The sequence below is a fragment of the Sorex araneus genome, chromosome X, assembly GCF_027595985.1.
Source record: "Sorex araneus isolate mSorAra2 chromosome X, mSorAra2.pri, whole genome shotgun sequence".
Classification (NCBI taxonomy): Eukaryota; Metazoa; Chordata; class Mammalia; order Eulipotyphla; family Soricidae; genus Sorex; species Sorex araneus.
Window position 1 is genome coordinate 54,304,714 of NC_073313.1, and position 19,262 is coordinate 54,323,975.

Below are 19,262 nucleotides of genomic sequence, written 5' to 3' on the forward strand. Positions count from 1 at the left end.
AAATTAATGCAAAGCCAAAGGAATATGTGCTCTTTTTTAAAAAGCAATACTGACATTGTTATCTCTCAGTGAAGTTCAGTTCTATAAGTTTAGGTTGGGAGAACACAATTGAGATATTTCTGTTGATTACAAATTATGGTAATGACAGGTAATCATTTTGGTTAGCATGGGTATTTTTTAGGTCATTCTTATAGAGCAAAAGTCTATTTTCTGTAGAAAATTACACTCCTTTAACAATTTTGGACAATCAGTAAATTTCCATAAAATATCTTCACATGTTCATAAGTCATTAAACTTTCCAGAAAGATGTCTTAGTAAAGGGATATTCTTTCACTGTTCCATTACTCAGGGCATAAATGAACTCACACACAAAAATTTGAGAGTAAGGAAATGTGAAGATGGAGAAAGAAAAGAGAGTTGCAGAAGGAAATGTGAGAAGATACGAGTTCATAGAATGCCACATTGGGTCACACCATTATGGATGCATCATAATCAACCAAATCAAACAAGCTGCCATATGTTTTATGTTCCGGACATAATCACATATATCACCAGACCCCAAAAATATTGTCAACAAAACGGGAACAAAATATTTAGTGCTTCATAATTTGGGTGTTAAATGTATCTTATGCTAAATCAAATTAAATTATTATGAAATATTTTGTCATTAGTTCTAAGTTGGGAAAATATAACTTGGAGAAAATATTAGATGTTGTGGTTATGTGCAACAGAAAGAATTACCTAATCTAGGGAGAGAATTACAAAATACTTCTATGCAAATGTGGTATCTTGGTTGAACATTGAAAAATAAGTAGATGTTGAGAAGGAAATGAGCCCAAGGAAGAAACCGCTATTGAAGGAATCTCAGGAATGATAAGGCAGTTTGTAGGAAAACGTGGGAAGTCAACGCTAAGAAAGTGAAATGACGAAATACGCTATAAGCTCCTTCATAGAAGTAGTAAGTAGCTATTGTTGTTTTCAAATAAAAAATATTTATTTTAGGCACCATGATTTACAAATCATGCCCACATTAGAGTTTCAGGCATGAAATGTTCCAACACCAACCCCACCAAAAGTGTCAGCTTCTCTTCGTCAGTATCTCCAGATTACCTTTTCCCCATCATAACCCCCACCCCTTAAAAGGCACATTTTAAATTATAATTGTTATTATTTGGGTCTCATGCTTACAGTATAGATGTCTCTGAATATTAGATATCACACCTCTATACCACCAATGTGTACAAAACCCTAACCCTTGCCCCTGTACCTTTCATCCAATTTCTCTTAATCCCCCTTCCATTTCTCTCTCTCTGGTCTTTTCATTTCTATAACCTAGGGCCAAAGGTTTCTCCACCTTTTGTACCTTGCATTACCTTGCCATGATATAATATATTACTCAGATAAGCGAGATCACCAAGTATCTAATCTTTCTTTTCTGCTTTAATTTTACTCAACATGAGATGGAACTCCATCTCATGGAACTCAAAATGAGTTCCATACAAATTACACTGACTACATATTTTCATGCTGTTTACCCCTTTGACTAACATAATAACCTATCACTGTATCACTGACATCCCATTGTTCATCAATTTACTCGAGTGGGCGCTAGTAACATCTCCATTCATCCCAGCCCTGAGATTTTAGCAGCCTCTCATTACTCGTCTTTCCCAAAGATTGGAGGCTCTTTTCAGAGTCAGCGGAATGAGACTGTTATTTTTACTGTATTTAGCATGTCGTATATGCCACAGGGAGCTTGCCAGGCTCTTCTGTGTGGGAGGGATACACTTGGTAGCTTGCCAGACTCTCTAGAGGCACGTATACATATATATATATACATATATGTATTTCCCTTTATGATATTTCCTCATCGGCCACCCTCCAGAACTCATGGCTGCTTCTCCTGGAAGGGAGAATAAAATGAGGGCCCTATAACCATGCCACCAGACTCCGCACCAGGTGCATCTAAGAGTGGGGCGGGTGAGAGCTCGCCCCGCCCCAAGGGACCCAGCCCCAGCAGCCAACCTCCACTACCCAACCGCCACCACACTCCAGGCCACTTTCCACCTGCTCAGACTGAGCCTGATGCATGAGCAAAGTCACACAGATCCCAGGTATGCCGCCATAATAGCCCCCGTCCCCCTCAGAGAGCCTGGCAAGCTACCGGGAGTACCCAGCCCACACGGCAGTGCCTAACAAGCTACACGTGGCGTATTCGATATGCCAAAAACAGTAACAAAAATAGGCCTCATTCACCCAACACCGAAAGAGCCCCCAATACGTCAGCGTTAAGAAAGATGAACAAGCAGAGGCAGAAAAAATCTCAGGGACAAACTAGGCTGCAAAAACAAAGAAAGACTAAAATGACTGTCTGTACTTTCAACACACGTATGCTGGCATCAGAAGCATCCATCGAGGACCTGATGGTGCAAGCGCAGAAGATCAAGTACGACGTCATTGGTCTGACCAAAAAGAGAAGACATCAATCCAATCATGCCATTTTCGACACTGGAGAAGAATTATTCCTTTGAACATGTGACAAAAGAGGTGTTGGTGGCATTGGTTTCCTTGTCAAAACGAACTTGGCCATGAGCATTGATTTCATTCGAATGCCTAACAACACGAATCGGATAATTATGCTTGAATAGATGTGGCTCACTACCAGCAATTTCTATCTTCATCGTCTACGCACCAACATCTAACTACGACGAAGAAGGAATTGAGAATTTCTACATGGAACTGGAGAGGTTCTATAAAGAAGACCACACATTCTACAAGATCATTGTTGGTGATTTTAATGCAAAGATAGGACCAAGAAGGTCGCCCGAAGAACTCCACATTGGGACCCATGGCCTACAATGGAACTATCAGGGTGAGAGACTGTCTGAGTTCATCATGTCGACCAAGACCATCCATGGTAACTCACAGTTCCAGAAGGCCAAATCTAAATGCTGGACATGGGAGTCTCCCAGTGGACAGTTCCACAATGAAAATGACCACATCATATTCAATCGAAGAATTTGCACCCCCGATGTCGCTGTTGTCCCAAAATTCCAAATGGACCACTGACTCCTTCATGCAAAATTTTACTTCACAGAGTGGGAAGAAAGGTCTGCAAAGTTTAAGTTTAAGAAGAGAACTCCCAGAATGACCACCAACTGGGAGCTCTTTGGCACTATTGCAGCAATGTGGGAAGATGCTGTCCTTGACAACATCAACAAGGAATACGATCGACTGGTTCAGCACCTCCATGATGGTGCAAAGAATGCCGAGAGTGAGAAACTCACAAACAGACGCATATCTTTGGAAATTCTCAAGCTCATTCACCAACGTGGTTTGGCACGAACCTCAGGCAACCACAAGCTAACATCCGAGTTCTCAAAGCTGTGCAGAGAAGCGATAAAGGAAGACCTCAAAGAGAGAAAAAGCATCAGTATTGGCCGATGTGGCAGAAGCCAGGAAAAGTATTCGCAATGCTCACTGTCCTTCGCCAACTACAAGACCAAGATGACTGCCCTCTGACATCCGGATGGATGGATCTATCACATCTTCCAGAAAGGCAATGGAGAGGATATTCACGACTTCTACTCAGATCTCTTTGACAGGTAAGTCCACCTGCCCACATACCAAATTCTGCAGGATGAATATGTCATTCCCAATGTCTTCCCTTTTGAAATCCGACATGCCATTTTGTTGGTAAAGACGCGCACAGGACCTAGCCCAGACAAAGTCAGACCCAAACACCTGAAGAATCTCCGCCACTACACTGGCTCTGCTCTTCACATGCTACCTGACTGAATGCAAGGTTCCGTCCCAGTGGAAAACCAGTAGGACCATTCTGTTGTACAAGAAGGGAGACATCCACAACATTGTCAACTATCACCCAATCTGCCTGCTGTCTGTCATCTACAAGTTGTTCACTCGTGTCATCCTGAATATAATATGCAGAACACTAGATGAAGGACAACCATGCAAGCAAGCCGAGTTCCGAAAAGGATTCAGCACGATTGACCATATCCACACAGTGACCAAACTCATTGAAGTTTCACAAAAGTTCAAAATGCCACACTGTCTAATATTCATAGACTTAAAGAAGGCCTTTGATTCTGTTGAGACTGAAGCGGTCATCAAAGCCCTACCCAAACAGGGCGTTAAAACTCACTACATCAAGATCCTCCGTGAGCTGTATTGTGGATTCACCACCAGGATCTCACCATTCTACAAGGAAGTGATCATTGACATACAGAGAGGGGTTCGGCAGGGTGATAACATTTCACCAAAACTCTTCAGTGCCACCCTCAAGAATGTCATGTGATGACTGGAAAGGGAAGAAATGTGAGTGAAGTTAGACAGTCGGCAACTACACCACCTCTGCTTCACTGATAATATCATTCTCATAATGCCAAACATTAGCCAAGCGGCACAAATGCTGGACAACTTCGACCTCGAGTGTGGAAAGGTCAGACTGCAGCTGAACCTCAACAATACGATGCTCATGAAAAATGAACTCATGCCTGATGCTCCATTTGCTCTCAATGGACACTGTATAATTGTATTATATATTTGATAACAAAATGAATAACAAAACATTTATATTTATTTTTTTTATCATTTTTTAATTAATGAGTCACTGTGAGGGTACAGTTACAGAGTTTCATGCTTGTGTTATAGTCATACAATACTCGAGTACCCAACCCACTACCAGTGATCATTCTCCACCGATGGCCTCAGGGTCCCTTCCAGCCCCCATCTTGTCCTCCCCACTGCACCCTGCCCCTATGACAGGGCATTCTCTTTTGTTCTCTCTCTCCTTTTGGGTGTTGTGGATTGCAATGGGGCTACAGGGTGGCTATCCTTTTCAATCTACAGTTTGCTTTCAACCCGCCTCTCCCATGCCGAATGGATACTCCAGCACACTTTAGTTAGTGTACCCTTCTCTGTCTGAGCTGCCTTTTCCTGCAGCACGTGAGACTGGCTTCCAAGCCATGGACCAAATCTCCTGGTATTTATTGCTAGTATTCTTGGGTGTTAGTCTCCATTCTGTTGTTTTATATTCCACAAATGAGTGAAATTTTTCTGTGCCTATCTCTTTCTTTCTGACTAATTTTCACTTAGCATGATACTTTCTATGTTGATCCACTTATATGCAAAGTTCATGACTTCATCCTTTCTGACAGCTGCATAGTATTCCATTTTGTAGATGTACCAAAGTTTCTTTAAGCAGTCATCTGCTCTCAGGCATTCGGGCTTTTTCCAGATTCTGGCTATGGTAAACAGTGCTGCGATGAAGACACAGGTGCAGATGTCATTTCGAGTGTATGTTTTTGCCTCTCCTGGATATATTTCCAGAAGTAGTATTGCTGGGTCAAATGGGAGCTCGATTTCTAATTTTTTTGAGAAGCGACTATATTGTTTTCCAAAAGGGCTGAACCACTTAGGATTCCCATCAGCAGTGTAAGAGTGTCCCTTTTTCCCCACATCCACTCCAACAGCTGTTGCTTTGGTTCTTTTGGATGTAAGCCAGTCTCTGTGGTGTGAGGTGGTATCACTTGCTGGGACCAGAACTAATGTAGCTGGCTCTGGATCTTGGTCGCTCAGCAGCAAAATGGCTGTGCAAAAGCATGGCCACCCGGGTCGAATCTTGGCGGAGTGTGAGCCGGTATCGGCCCCGGCTCAAGACTGCCCAAGCGTCCCGGTGTTTCAAGTTCAAAACATATTTTTTCCCCTCTTTCCCATGCCACCAAGTTCATACCTGTTTAAAAGTCCTATAATATGGCGGAAGCACGCTGCTTCTTCCCAAAGAGGGAAGAAAAACCAAGGAAGAAGGATATTTCCCCTCCTAAGCCAGCATGGGGCAAAAGCTTAGTTCACAGTCTGGAGACATGGCTGCAAGCACTTGCTGGGACCAGAAGTAATGTAGCTGGCTCTGGATCTTGGTCGTTCAGCAGCAAAGCCTGACCTTGTTTTCAATGTACTTTATGGATTGTGGTCAGCTGTTGAGGCCTATAATCCATTTTGATCAGACTTTTGTGCATGGTGTTAGGTTGAGGTCTAAGCCCATTTTTTTTTGCATATGGTTGTCCAGTTATGCCAGCACCATTTGTTGAAGAGTCTTTCCTTGCTCCACTTCACATTTCTTGCTCCTGTATCAGAGATCAGATGATCAGATATTTAGGGTTACATGTAGGGATATTCCACCCTGTTCCGTTGGTCTGTGGCTCTACCTTTGTTCCAGTACCATGCTGTTTTAATTACCTCTTTGTAATAGAGTTTAAGGTTGAGGAGGGTGATGCTTCTCATCGTCTTTTTCCCAAGAATTGTTTTACCTATTCGTAGGCGTTTATTGGTCCATATGAATTCCAGGAGTGTTTGATCTTTATCTTTGAAGAATTTCATGGGTATCCTTATAGGGATTGCATTGAATCTGTATAGTGCTTTGGGGAATATTGCTATTTTGACAATGTTAAGTCTTCCTATCCATGAGCAGGGGATATGTTTCCGTTTCCTTGTGTTCTCTTTTATTTCATGCAGTAGTGTTTTATAGTTTTCTTTGTAGATCCTTTACCTCCTCAGTTAGGCTGATTCAGAGGTACTTGATTTTCTGCGGCAAGATTGTGAATGGGATTTTTTTTCATATCACTTTCCTTTGTCTCGTATTTGCATATAGGAAGCCCATGGAATTTGGGGTATTGATTTTATAGCCTGCGAGTTTCCTTTACAAGTCTATTTTTTCTAGGAGTTTATTAATGGAAGTTTTAGGATTTTCTAGGTATAGAATCATGTCATCTGCAATAGTGAGAGCTTAATTTCTTCCTTTCCTGTTTGGATGTCCTTAATGTATTTTCTTGCCTAATTGCTATTGCAAGTACTTCTAGTACTATGTTGAACAGAAGTGGTGAGAATGGGTATGCTTGTCTTGTCCCTGATCTTAGAAGGAAAGCCCTTAGTGTTTCTCCATTGAGGATAATGCTTGCCATGGGTTTGTGGTAGATGGCTTCAATAATCTTGAAGAAAGTTCATTCTCAGCCCATTTCAGTGAGAATTTCATCATGAACGGGTGTTGGATCATGTCAAATGCTTTCTCTGCATCTATTGAAATGATCATATGGTTTTAATTTTTACCTTTGTTGATATGATGAATTATGTTGATTGATTTCAGAATGTTAAACCAGCCTTGCATAACCGGGATGAATCCTACTTGGTCGTTATGTATGATCTTTTTGATGAGTTGTTGGATTCTATTTGCTAATATTTTGTTGCGGATCTTCACATCCGTATTCATCAGTGATATTGGCCTGTAGTTTTTCTTGTTAGTGGTGTCTTTGTTTGCTTTAGGTATTAGGGAGATATGAGCCTCATAGAAACTGTTTGGGAGAGTTCCTCTTTCTTCAATTTCCTGGAAAAGCTTGAGGACAATTGGCAATAGGTCCTCTTTAAATTTTTGGAAGATTTGCTATTGAATCCATCCGGGCCTGGGTTTTTGTTTTTTTGGAAGATATTTTATTACAGTTTCAATTTCCTTAATATTAATGGGTCTATTCAGGTATTCCAAGTCTTCTTGATTCGGTCTTGGGAGATTGTAGTAATCAAGGAACTTATCCATTTCATTTAGGTTCCCTTGTTTCATGTCATAAAAATTTTCAAATTAGTCTCTGATGATCTTTTGTATTTCGTTTATTTCTGTTGTGATATCCCCCTTTCATTTCTGATTCGGTTTATTGAATTCTATCTCTCTCTCTTTGTGAGTCTTGCTAATGGTTTATCAATCTAGTTTATCTTCTCAAAGAACTAGCTCTTGGTATCATTGATCTTTCGGATTGATTTTTGGGTTTCCATATTGTTAATTTCAGCTCTAAGTTTTATTATTTCTTTCCTTCGGTCTGGTTTGGGTTCCTTTTGCTGGTCCTTTTGTAAGATCTTGAGCTGTTAAGTCAAGCTCTCTATGTAGACCCGTTCTTCCTTCCTGAGGAATGTTTGCAAAGCTATAAATTTTCCCCTTAACATGGCTTTAGCTGCATCCCATAGGTTCTAGTAGTTTGTGTCTTCATTCTCATTTGTTTCGAGGTATCTTTTGATTTATTCCTTAATTTCCTTCCTGACCCACTCCTTGTTCAACAGGGAGTTGTTTAATTTCCAGGTGTTCGATTTGGTTTTACGTGTGTGTGGGATTAGCTTCTATTTTCAGCACATCGTGGTCTGAAAAGATAGTTGATACAATTTCTATCTTTCTGATTTTATTGAGGTATGTTTTTTGCTCAGCACGTGGTCTATTTTGGAAAATGTTCTGTGTGCACTGGAAAAATGTGTATTCTTTCTTTTTGGGGTATAAAGCTATGTATAGGTCTATTAGACCTCTCTTCTATTTCTTCCTTCAGAGCCATTGTTTCCTTGCTGTGTTTTGTTCTTGTCTATCTATCCAGAGATGATATGGCAGTGTTGAAGTCTCCGATTACTATTGTGGTGCTAGCTATGTCCTCCTTAAAGTCTGTTAGGAATTGTTTTAAATATGTACCTCGTCGCTCATTAGGTGTGTATACGTTTAAGGGTGTGATTTCTTCCTGTTGTACATATCCCTTGATGAATAGAATATGACCTTCATTGTCCCTTCTAATCTCTTTCAGCCTGAAATCTATGTTGTCAGATACTAGTATGGCCACCCCAGCATTTTTGAGGGAGTTGTTTGCTTGTAGGATTGTTTTCCATCCTTTGACTTTGAGCCCATATTTGCTCTGACTGTTCTGGTGTGTTTTTCGTAGGCAGCAGAAAGTTGGGTTTAGTTTCTGAATCCATTTTGCTACTCTGTGTCTCTTGATTGGAGCATTTATACCATTGACTTTGAGAGAGATTATTGTCATGAAATTATGTACCAATGTTTTGTAGGGCTTGTTGTTCATGTAGGGTTTTTCCTTTGTCTTACAATAGCCCCTTTACTCCTTCTTTTAAGTTTGGTTTTGAGTCTATGAAGTTCCTGAGTTGTTGTTTATCTGTGAAATAGTGTATGGCTCCTTCGAATTTAAGTGAGAGTTTAGCCGGATAAAATATTCTTGGTGAGACGTTCATTTCATTGAGCTTTTTCACTATATCCCACCATTGTCTTCGGGCTTGGAGGGTTTCCTCTGATAGGTCTGCTGTAAATCTAAGGGGTGCTCCTTTGCATGTGATTGCCTTCTTTGACCTTGCTGCTTGCAGTATTGTGTCTCTATCCGCGGCATCCATTATTCTGACTATGATATGCCTTGGAGTTTTTAAATTGGGGTCCCTTTCATCTGGCACCCTTTGGGCTCCTAGGATCTGGTTTACCCGCATTTTCCATCTCTGGATATTTCTTAGCAACAATGTCTTTAACTGTGGCTTTTTCATTGGGGTTGGATTCCTGTCCTTTCGGTACTCCAATGAGTCTCATATTGCTCCTCTTGAGGTCATCCCCTGGGTCTCTGATTCATCCTAGAGCCATTTTGAGGTCTTTTGCCATTATTTGGTGTTGCTTATATGCTTTGTGCAGCTCATCTTCAAGCTCACAGATTCTGTATTTTGCTGTACCCATTCTACTGCTGAGGGCTACTACTGAATTTTTATTTTGTCTACTGATTCCTTTAATTGTTTCACTTCTGTTCCTAGCTTTGAAATTTCTGCTCTCATTCCTTCTTGTATTTTCTTGGTTGTCCGTTCCAACGCTGCGTTCATATCCTCTCTTAGTTTATTGGTCAATAAACTAGTTTATGGTCTGTTCCATGGTTGCTTTGAGTTCATTGACCATCTTCACTATTTTGTGTCTGAATTCTTTATCTGAGAGGAGGTTGGAATAATAAACATTTAGAATTTTAAATCAGTAAATATTTAAAAACATTTGAAAATATTTGAAAATACCAAACTTTTTTAAGGAATATATAAAATGGGTGACTTATAATTTAATAACCTACATTTATTACAATAAATAAATTACAATAAGTTTTCCCCAAAGAATTAAAATAAAAAACAAGATGCCATATATCACCAAACGGTAGAGTATAAAACACCATTCTTAATAAAGTGTTCCAAAGAACATTAAAGAGAGCGTTTTCCAACTCTTATAACGTGGTAAACATAATAGCAAGTATAACAATGGGCATATTATAAAGGAGAGTAAGAAGAATCATATAAGTGAAAAAGATGAAAAATCATAAAAATATAGAAAACTAAATTCAGTAATGTATAAGGAAAGTACAAATCTGGAGTCCCGACCTCCATTGATGATCAAAGATCGGGGACGCTGTCTTGTTTGCCAAGGCGTGAAAAATCAGATAGGCTGGACACGTAATGCAATTTGGAGATGATGCTGGACTAGAGCTGTTACCAACTGGATTCCATGGGACGTCAAAAAAACACCTGGTTGTCCACCTACGAGATGATCAGACCTCTTCGTTAAGACCCTAAGTGAACAGTTTGGTGCTCTTAATGTTCCTGGAGCGAGCAGACGCCATTGGGCTACACTAGCACATGACAGGGACGAATGGAGATGTTACTGGTGCCCGCTCGAGCGAATTAATAAATAATGGATGACAAGTGATTACAAGTGATAAGAAAAGTAATATATCAAGACTAAGATTGGTCCGCTAGTCAGCAAGGAGATGCAAATCAAAACAAGAATGAGATATCATCTCACACCACAGAGATTGGCACACATTCAAAAGAACAAAAGGAAGCAGTGCTGGTGTGGATGTGGGGTAGAAGGGATGCTCTTTCACTGTTGGTGGGAATGCCAACTGGTCCAGCCTTTCTGGAAAACAATAAGGACAGTCCTTCAAAAACTAGAAATTGACCTTCCATATGACCCCGTAATACCACTTCTGGGAATATATCCAAAGGATTCAAAAAAGCACAGTAGAAATGATATCTGTACCTATATGTTAATTGCAGCACTGTTCACAATAGCCAAAATATGGAAACAACCCATGTGACCTAGAACAGACGACTGGTTAAAGAAACTTTGGTACATCTACACAATGGAATACTATGGAGCTGTTAGGAGAGATGAAGTCAAGAAATTTGCTTATAAATGGATAGACATGGATCTCATGCTAAGCGAAATGAGTCAGAAAGAATGGGACAGACATAGAGGGACTGCACTCATTTTTGGAGTATAAATAACATCACATGAGGCTGACACCCAAAAACAGTAGATACAAGGGCCGGGGGGATTGCCCCATAGCTGGAAGACTGATTCATGAGTGGAGGGGAGAAGGCAGATGGAATAGAGAAGGGATCACGAAGAAAATGATGGCTGTAGGAACCAGTTGGGATGAGAGATGCATGCTGAAAGTAGATAATGGAACAAACATGATGACCTCTCAGTGTCTGTGTTGCAAGCCGTAATGCCCAAAGTAGAGAGAGATTATGGGGAATATTGTCTGCCTCAGAGGCAGGGGGAGCGTGGAAAATGGGGGTATAGCTGGGATATCGGTTTTGGGGAATGTGCACTGGTGGAAGGGTGGGTGTTTGGTCATTGTGAGATTGTAACCCAAACATGAAAGCTTGTAACTATCTCATGGTGATTCAATAAAATAAAATTAAATAAAAGACTAAGATTGGTCTATTACTAGGAAATAAATTTAGCATAACCTACCATATGAACTGAATAAAGCTAAATAAAGTTTTCAAAAAGAAAGGAATTGTCTTAACCCAGTGAAACATATAGTTAAAATCCCTCAATAGGAAATACAGATCAAAATATCAATGAGATATCATCTTATCCTGGTGATAATGGTCTATATAAACGAAATAGGAGAGCAAAATTGTAGCTTAGAATATGGAGAAAAAGAAACTCTGGTAGAAATACAAACTGTTGCAGTTTTTATGGAAAATAGTATGGAGACTTCCTTTTTACAAATGGAAGGAAGTAGGTAATAGAATATAATCTATTGATTCTTAGGCATTTATCTGAAAGATTTGCAAACTAATTCAAACGATATCTGCACCTTTACATCCAAATACCATTGTTCACAATAATACAAACATAGTTTCAATCTAAATGAACATCAACAGATGAGTTGATAAAGAAGCTTTAGTATATACTCCTGTGATACTATTCTGCCATCAGAAAAGATGAAATTATGCCCTTTGAGACAAAATGGATGGATCTTAAGGTGAGTATACTAAATGAACCAAGTCAAGAAGTAAAATATAATTCATCACTAAAGGAAACAAACTGGCAAAATAAAAACCTGCTATTATTTGTGCTAAAAACTATGCTGTTTACTAGAGGGATGCGAGCAATGGATAAAGGCTCTATTTGGTGGTGGAATGACTCCGAAATTTTGATGAAGTGAATCTTATACATAATGTAGTTATGCTATGTCCATAAAATTTTATAATGTTATAAGTTAATAATAAATATTACAAAAAGGTAAAATAAAAATCATTCTATAATTCCATGAAGTATGCAAAAATAATCACGTGATGGTTTGTCAATAATCATACAGGAAAAGCACACACAAGAAACAAGATTTTGTAGCATATAATGAACAATAACTTATTATTTCAAAAATTGGGAAAGTGAATTTCAAATTAAAAACTATTTTTTTCCTTTTCAATTTGATTGTTTATCTATTTATTTATTTTTAAAATTTTACTGAATCACTGTGAAATAGTTACAGTTTTTCGTGTTTGGGTTACAATCACACAATGATCAAACACTCATCCTCCACAACCTCACATTCCCCACCACCAATATCCCTGGTATACTCCCCCCTTTCCCACCCTGCCCCTGCCTCCATGGCAGACAATATTCCCCATACTCTCTCTCTACTTTGGGGCATTAAGGCTTGCAACACAGACACTGAGAGGTCATCATGTTTGTTCCATTATCTACTTTCGGCACACATCTCCCCTCCTGACTGATTTCTCCAGCCATCATTTTCTTCGTGATCCCTTCTCTATTCCAACTGTCTTCTTCCCTCCACTCATGAAGCAGGCTTCCAGCTATGGGGCAATCCTCCTGGCCCTTGTATCTACTGTCTTGGGTGTCAGCCTCATGTGATGTTATTCTATATGCCACAAATGAGTGTAGTCCTTCTATGTCTGTCCCTCTCTTTCTGACTCATTTCACTTAGCATGATACTCTCCATGTCTATCCATTTATAAGCAAATTTCTTGACTTCATCTCTCCTAACAGCTCCATAGTAATCCACTGTGTAGATGTACCAAAGTTTCTTTAACCAGTCGTCTGTTCTAGGGCACATGGGTTGTTTCCATATTTTGGCTATTGTGAACAGTGCTGCAATGAACATATAGGTACAGATGCCATTTCTACTGTGCTTTTTTGCATCCTAGGGATATATTCTCATTCAAAAATTAAAAACTAATTTACCACAACATGCTTACTTATTGAAAAAATCTAGATAAAGGAGGAACAAAAATCTGAATAAATATCTCTATGTCACATCTTTACTATTCCTGCAGGGGTTGGAGAGCTAGCACAGTGGGTAAGGCGCTTGACTTTGACGCAGCCAGCCCAAAATCAATCTCCAGCACCCCAGGCATCCAGAGATGTCCCTGAGAACCTCCAGAAATTATCTTTGAATCAGAGCCTGGTGAGCCCTGAGCACTGCCTAGTGTGCCTCACAACACCCCCTCCACAAAAAGAAAACCCAAAAATTCCTGCAGTAAATACCCTACTAAAATGAAATATAGAAAGCCTTCCTTTGTACTCTGTAAATGGCTTTTATTTGCATTGCTATTGGAGATCTTGACTCGGTAAGCTACAAATAACAGAAATATAAGGATTGAAAATGTGAGCGCACACTAGAAAAATCCATTTTATTTTTCACATTAAATTTAGCTCACTTCGTTAGCTCACTTTGTGTTTCTGCCTTTCTCCTGATATACTCTAACCACCCCCCCATAGGAATTTTTTTTAACTTTTCTACCCACACATCTGAGGTACTCAAATATTTTTTAATATACTTTTTAAATCAAATATAGAGCTGCAGCGTCATCTGGTGGAAAAAGACTGCAAATGATAAAAGGCTCTGACAATGAGAAAGAAAGCTCAGAAAATAGGTAATTCAACAATGAATTTTAAATAACTGTTATGTAAAAATTAATAAAATCAATCCAATGAATCTCAACACATAATAAAAATTAAATTAAAACAGGAAATTCAGCTAAATAGGGAATTCTTCACAAGACAGATCAAAGCAAAAGGGACTGGAGGGCTAGTACAGCAGGTAAGGCGCTTGCTTTGCACTCAGTCAACCAGAATTTAATCCACAACACACATAAAGTCCCCTAAGCACTGTCATGAGTAATCCCTAAACTCAGAGTTACGAGTTTACCCTGAACTAGGCTAGATGCTGACCCCCAAAATAAAATCAAAATAATAATTTTTTCACTTTAATATATGTGCTGCCAAAGAGAACACATAATAAAAATGTTCAGGCATAATTAATATGAAGGGCTGCAAATGCCTCACCCATATAACTGAGCTACAAGGACACTTGCCTTGCATGTGTGAGGCACTGGATTTAATTTCTGTTGGTGCCAAAATTAACAAATAGTTATTATTGGAGAGATACCTTAAAAGGTTAGTGATATTATTTATCTGTTACTATCTATTTACATGGATTGGAGCTATACCACAGAAGGTAGGGCATTTGCCTTGCTCTCGGTCAACCCGGGGTCAATTCCTCCGTACCTCTTGGAGAGCCCGGCAAGCTACCGAGAGTATCTCTCCAACAAGGCAGAACCTGGCAAATTACCTGTGGCTTATTTGATATGCCAAAAACAGTAACAACAAGTTTCACAATGGAGATGTTACTGGGGGGATGACATTGCAGTGCTACTTTCTTTCTCTCTCTCTTTCTTTCTCTCTCTTTCTTTCTTTCTCTCTCTCTCTCTTTCTTTCTTTCTTTCTTTCTTTCTTTCTTTCTTTCTTTCTTTCTTTCTTTCTTTCCTTCTTTCTTTCTTTCTCTCTTTCTTTCTTTTTCTCTCTTGGTGCCCCTGGCTAAAGTCTTCCATGATAACTTTGGCACCATGGAGAACATCCTGTCCATGATATCACTTCCATTCATTGCCAGCCAGATGATAGGACCCTCTGAGATACTGTGATGGGGCATCCCAAGGCATCATCTTTGCTTTGACTGGCACTTTCAGGGCTGTGGGCAAGGTCATCATGGAGCTTAATGAGATCTGGACTGCAGTGTACTTCCATGTCCCCACTCCCAGTGTATTTGTCATAAGTTTAACTTAATGCCGGGAGAAAACTGACAAGTATGATTACAACAAGAAGATACAGCTTCTAAATGCAGGTGGGGTTGCTCTGAAAATCAGGCAGTCTCATTTGACTTTAGAGTGACACAATTCTTCTATTCTCAATGCTGGGACTGGCATGGCTCTCAATTACCTAATATTTCAGCTCATTTCCTAGTATAACAATGAGTTTGACTACAGTAATAGAGTGATCGATCCGGTGGTCCACAAGGTGTCCAGTGATTAAGAGCCCAGAGAATAGCAGCAAGATCACTAGAAGAAGAGAGATGCCCTCAGGTGCTAGGGATTCCTCCCCCAACAAAACTAACACACTGAGAATATCCTAATCTTCTATTCCATACTCTCTAATGAAGAGGAGAAGCTTTGGAGTGCTACCTTGTCACATACCATCAATAAAGTATGCCTTACCCCCTAAACAAACAAATAACCAAAAACAAAATGCTATTGCCCATGCTTTGTGTGTCGAAAACCAAATACAATTCTCAGGATCACATGGCTGCACAATAACTTCTTGGTGTTCTTCCCTAAATTAAATGCAATGAATAAAAAAATATCCAAGAGTACAGTGGGTAGGGTGTTTGCCTTGTTTGGGGTCAACCGGAGTTCTATACCTGGCGCCCCATGACTCTGAGCCCTCCAGGGATTGATCCCTGAATGAAGAGTCAGGAATAAGCCCCGAGTAACATGGGATTTGACCCAGACTTTCCCCAAAAAATCTCCATGGAAAAGACAAAAACGTGCTCATCTCAAAGAAGGAGAAAAATTAGTGAAGTGAAATTTAAGATAAAAATTCCAGTAATGACTCAACTGGAAGAAAGAAAGAGACATAAATGTTTTAATTAAGACACCTTCAGGGAATGATAATATCACATTAAATGAAGCTATATTGGGATAATGCATAGAACAGAAGATGAATAAAGAGAGAGGGGAACAGAGTGTCAAGTCAAGGATATAATGGCTGAGAACTTCCTGACCCACAGGAAAGAATTCTAGAATTCCAGGAAGCTGAGAGAACATTCAAATTTCTTAATGCGAAAAAATCATACACCAAGATACATAACTGACAAATTATCAAAAGTCAATTGTAAAGAGAATGTATCCAAGGTTGCTAAGGGAAAATGAAACACACAAAGTCATTTCTGTTACATTAACAGTTTTCAGCAGAACACCATATGCTAGAAGAGAGTGTAATAACATGCACAATTCTAAAATACAAATATTTTCAGTCATAATAATATACTACACTATATGTATATATGATCTTTTTCCTTATACACGATATATAATTTCGTATATGAGGTATTTTAGGTATCTTTAACTTTCTATCCTATTCATATGCCAAAGATAGAGAATGATTAAAACGCAGTAGCAATTTAATCAGAAACTTAAATCACTGTACCAGTGTATGTCTTATCAGGAGCTAGACCAGCATTCTTCAGCCATTTTATGCTTGTGGACCTGTACACAACCTGTACGCTTGTGGACCTAATGATCAATGTGGATCATTCACATTGATCCACGGACCAGCAACTTTTCAAATCCAGTGGTTTTCAACCCTTCTGTACATACCTGTGGACCTACAGGTGGTTGAAGACCACTGGGCTAGACAACACAGAGTAAGTTAAACAAGATTAATATAAATAATAATTAAAGTATGGTAAAGAGAAAATGTAAAAGTTAAGAAAATTTTGTGGACACCCTCGATTTGTGGTAAAATATTCAAGGGAAAACATTTGAAAGATATTCAGACCCCCTCATGGGATAGTGTACTTCTTAAATTATTATTTATTTATTTTATTCTTTAATTAGTGAGTCACCATGAGGGTACAGATACAGGTTCACACATTTTCGAGCTTGTTTCTCCCTCATACAATGTTCGCAAACACACCACCAGTGCCCATTCTCCACCACCAATAAACCCAGTATCCCTCCCACCCCCCAAGGGGTGGGGGCGAGATAGTGTACTTTTTTTTTTGGTAGTTCAATTTTTAATTTTTTTTTACTCTCAAATTTCTTTTTATTTATTTATTTTTTATTAGTGAATCACCATGAGATAAAGTTACAGACTTACAAGTTTTCATGCTTACGTTTCAGTCATACAATGATCGAGTACCCATCCCTCCACCAGTGTCCATTTTCCACCACCAATGGTCCCAGCATCCCTCCCACCACCCCCACCCTGTCCCCTTCACCCCACCCCGCCTCTGTGGCAGGGCATTCCCTTTTTCTGAGATAGTGTACTTTTATAGTCCTTTGGAGAGCAAAGAAATTGGCTGTTTCAACCCATTAAACTATACCTAGGTTATAGTCCCTAGGTAAATAGAAGGAAACCCAGGCTGAGGGAGGGCAAGTAGGGAGTAAATGATGAGCAATAGGTGACTTGAATGTACAGTGCAGTAGGGAGAGAGGGTAGACGCCTCCAGGCAACAGGTAACCTGCACAGAGTAATTGTAGAGAACATTCAGGAGTCCTGATAAGGCTTATTATCAACCCTCTACCCAAAGCAGAGGATCCTTCCTCACCTTGGTGGTGCTAGGGCAGTCTAGAAAAAAATAGAGTAGCCCTGGGTGTAATCTCTGTTCGCTTATAGAAGATAGATTTCAACAGGTGCTGAGTGCCTTTTCGTTTCTGAAAAGAGTAGTTGGTCAAATAAATTTGGTAACCTTTGCTCTGTGCTGTAGGCAACATTGTACTTGGGCCTGGAGAGAGAATAAGAGCACGTAAGGGTCTTCGGATAATACAGGGACAGGTGAAACACTTTGGGGCTTGCATGCTGGAGAGAAGCATTCTGATGTCAGCAGAAAGCTTTAGGGTTACTGTAATAAGGGGACTAGGGACAGATTACTGCCATACCTAGACTTCATAATCTTTGAGAATCCATGGATGCTGAGTCAGATGATTCTCACTCATGCCATGGACTCCCTCTGGCACTTGCAGAAAATGAAAGGAAAGCCTCTTTTTTCCCTTCAATATTCCTCTACAACTGGGGACCCTTGCCGCCGCCACTTCCCGCGTCCCAGCGCCCCGGCTTTCCCGTCCGCCCAGCTCCCTCCAACCCGGCCTTTTCCCAGGTAATCAGGAGACTCCCAGCCACGCCTCCCGAGTGCGCCCCTGGTTCCCTTGCCGCCGCCACTTCCCGCGTCCCACCGCCCCGGCTTTCCTGGGACCATTGTCCCAGGAGCCCCTGCTAGGAAGAAACGGGGGCGTGGCCTGAAAGGGGCGTGGTCTAAAAGGGGCGTGGCCTCCTGCCAGAGCGGCGCCCGCTAACGCGGCCGCAGTTATTATTTCCTACCTTAGCACATTAGGTATGGTCTTCTTGCTTTGAAAATCGGTTTAACACATCTCATACACTTATGCGACCTAGCCTATTAGCTCTAAGTTTTGAAAAATTATCAGTGAATAAGAGAAGCTTAGCAAAGCTTTTGTAAAGACAACTTAGCCTTAAGTCTTCATTAAAGCCCCAACATCAATCACAAAGAAAAGGCTGAGTGTAAGGAAGACTTCTAGAATAGGAATAAAGCTGCCATCAGAAATAGCACAACCAGAGCCCCTCCTTCTCTCAGCAAGAGGTAGGAGGAATAAACACCTACAAAGTTCCAATCCTATACTTCCATAACAATATGAAGAAGCAGCGAAAATCCCCTCCAGGAAGAGAGGGAGAAGAAAAGATACTAGAAACCTCAAAAGAGGCTGCCAACATCTACGACCTCTCAGATAAACAATTCAGAGAGGAAATATGGAGGAGAGTCGACCTACTCCAAGAAAATATGGAACAGACATCCAATAAATTAAGGGAGGAGATGAATGAAGCGCTGGAACGGTCTACCAAGAAAATACAGGAAGAAATGAGAGCAGAAATGAGAGCAGAAATTTCAAACCTTCGAACGGAAGTCTCACAAATAAAGGAATCGGTAGATGAAATAAAAATCTCACTAGAAGCCCTCAACAGTAGAATGACTACAGCCGAAGACAGAATCAGTGATCTGGAAGATGAGCTGCAGAAAGCTTATAGACAA